We start from the raw sequence: 2,984 nt of genomic DNA, 5'->3' as shown, positions 1-2,984 counted from the left end.
GATGTGCCCCTCCTTCATGCTTCTTACTATTTGGACCGCCCATACTTAATCTCTTAATTGAACTTGTTTCTTCTCATTTGACAGCTGATGATGATTCGAGCCCAGGACTAAAAACCCACCTTCATATAGAGCCCATCAATGAATCTTTGGAAGAAGAATATGGTTTCCTTAGCTTCCTAGATCAGTTATGGTGAGAGTTCTGTGGTCTCTCATAGTTAGGGTCAATGCCCCTACTCAGGAAAAAGTAGCTATAAAAGATAGACATTCCAATCACTTGTAGCTTGCCGGCTTTCCACTCCTACCTGGATAGCGGACTACCTGGTTCCCAGTGCTGCATCTCTTAATTAAGCTGCTAAATTTAACTTATTAATGTGCTTTAACGATGGAGAGCTATAGCTTGCCTCAGTTCTATGGGCCATGACTTTCAGATGGAACCCCCAGGCACTGAAGTTCCTAGTAGACTTATGTCAGTATCTTCCTGCTCCAGAAAGGACATGGATAGCCATTTTCCCAACCTTCCTCCCTGGGTGTCTGCTCATCCTTAGGCTCCCGCAGCTGCCCACACTGGTTGCAGCTCCCTTTGAAGTCCTTGAACCTCTGGAGCCCATCCTGGCCTTAGTGGGTAAAGACTCTGACCTGCCCTGTTATCTTTCACCAAATGGGAGCGCATGGAACTCCAGTGGTTCTGAAACACATTCTTGCTGGCCGTGTTGGTGCACCAGCATGGGCAAGAGCAAGAGGGAGAGCAGATGCCTGAGTACCAGGGGGAGGGTGACACTGATCACAGACAACATCACTGCGGGGAATGCAGTGCTGCGGATACATGGCATCAGGGCCTTTGATGAAGGAGGATCCAGGGGCTCGTTCAGATAAGGCCAGGCCCATGGAGAAGCCTTCCTGCAGCTGAGAGTAGCTGCCCTGGCCTCTGACTCTCGCATCAATATGGAAGTTTGGGAAAGTGGAGAGGTCTGGCTGGAGTGCACCTCTGTGGAGTAGTACCCAGAGCCCAGGTGCAGTGGAGAACTCCTGCAGGGGAGAAGTTTCTGTCCACAACTGAGTCCAGGAGTCCCGACCAAAAGGGCCTTTTCACAGTGTGTCCTGCTGCACCTGCAATCTGCTCCTTGGCCAGCAGGAGGAGGTAGGGATTTCCATATCAGCTCCCTTTCCCCCAGTTTGGACTTTCTTAATGGTTACAGTATTCATGGGAGAAATTGGAATAGTTATCACTTGGAAACTATACAGAAAATGTGTAAAGAAAGAGAGAAGGGATGAAATTAGTCCCATAGAATATAAATTGTCTCAACCATATGTAGTTGATGTGACCCTGGTCCAGACACGACCCACTCCCACCTCCTAAGGATTTAAAATCTGAGACTAGAAGATTCTTGTCATAACCTACCTTGAAAATCCAGAGAGATTTGACTCCTGGCCCTGTGTGTTAGGCAAGAAGCCCTTCACCTCAGGAAGGCACTACTGGGCGGTGGAGGAGGGGGACAGGCCTGACTGGTTGCTTGGGGTGTCCAGACGTGATGAAGAAAGGCTTCATCCTCAGGTCTCCTGAGAACAGCTTCGGGGTTGTGGAGTTGTCTGGAAAGGAGTACTGGGCCCTCACGCCACTCCGTGTCCTTCTTTCATTGCCTGAAGTTCCTTATCAGGTTGAGATTTTCCTGGACTGTGAATCAGGAACTGTCTCCTTCTACAACATGAATGACAGACCCCATATCTACTCCTTCCCCAGGGTCTCTTTCTCTGGCCTCCTTTGTCCTGTGTTCTGCTTGTGGTCTTGTGATGAGAAGCCCTGACCATGTTTGGTTGCAGCTGATGGGCCTGTTGGAGGTCACAGTCGTGGCTGATGCCCAGACCCATCAAAGACTGTTGCCCCCCCATGGGAGAAGATTCTGCCTCTGGAGTAAGTCCCAGAGAGTCAGGAGCCTCCTGAACAAGGGACGGTGTATTCCAGCCATAGGGTCCTTTCACCTCTCCCCTCCAGTATCCTCTCCTCAGGCTGCAGCTGTCACTGTTACCCATAACCTCAGTTCCTTCTTTGGGCACAGAGTAGTCTTTAAAAAATTGAGACCGGATTGGCAAAGTATGGGAGCTTCTTAATGTGCTTTAGAGCAGGCAGGTTTCAGGAGTTCTTCCATAAAATCTAAGGGCATACAAGTGACTAATGAGTCAGGAAGAGAGTGGCAGGAAACATCTTGGTGTACAGAATAGAGATGATATGAAGTGGTGTACTTTACATGATGTACGTAAAGAAGAGTTAAACGAAGGGGCTATCGCTCTCTGTGTGGTAGTGTTGAAGAGATTCTGGGTAGAGCTCTAGAGTAATGTGCCCAGTTTATATCCAGCCCCAATCCCTCCCTCCTCCCCACCCCTTGCCCTGGTATTGATCGGACCTCACTTCATTAGCCCAAGGAAGTTGTCTTCTCTTTCTTTATGCATTTATTAACTCTCTGCTTGAGAGACATTTGCAGGACTGTGAGTGCTTTCTCCACTTGGAGCCTTAGCTGCCCCCTAGACCCGAGTATCCCGGAACTTTACCTTGTCTCCCAGATCCACCCTCACATGCCAGTCCCCTGCCTGTATACTACAGCAGTCACCTTTTGCGTAGACAAATCTGTGCTGTTCACAGATGGTGGTTCTGTAATGTGTACTGGCTCTCAAGCCATTCATAAGTCCTAGAATCAGTGTCCCTTTATTTAGTATTATCTATATATCTTATGCCATTGAGGAAGACAGGATTGATTCCATACTGCACCAAGAGCTGAGCTCAGCCACCCACAGAGGAATGCATTAGTGGACCTAAGGCCTTTCTCTCCATCCCCTTTCTCTTGGCCAGACAGGCACTTTGAAATAACCCCAAGAAAGCCTGGTGTGGTGGTAAACATCTATAATCCCAGCACTGGGGAGCTGAGGCAGGAAGATCGCTGAGAGTTCCAAGCCAGGGGGCAGCTACATAGTGGGATCTTGTCTCAAAAAAA

The 2,984-nt window shown here is 48.8% G+C and overlaps 1 pseudogene; it reads left to right on the top strand.

The window, feature by feature from the left end:
- Positions 1-417: 417 nt before the first annotated feature.
- LOC104870479 lies at positions 418-2,000 on the top strand (annotated as a pseudogene).
- The last annotated feature ends 984 nt before the right edge of the window (positions 2,001-2,984 follow it).

This window comes from Fukomys damarensis, unplaced genomic scaffold (genome assembly GCF_012274545.1).
Source record: "Fukomys damarensis isolate Sample0158 unplaced genomic scaffold, DMR_v1.0_HiC HiC_scaffold_27, whole genome shotgun sequence".
NCBI lineage: Eukaryota > Metazoa > Chordata > Mammalia > Rodentia > Bathyergidae > Fukomys > Fukomys damarensis.
The sequence above is the reverse complement of the archived record's forward strand: the minus strand, read 5'-3'. Positions and strand labels throughout refer to the sequence as shown.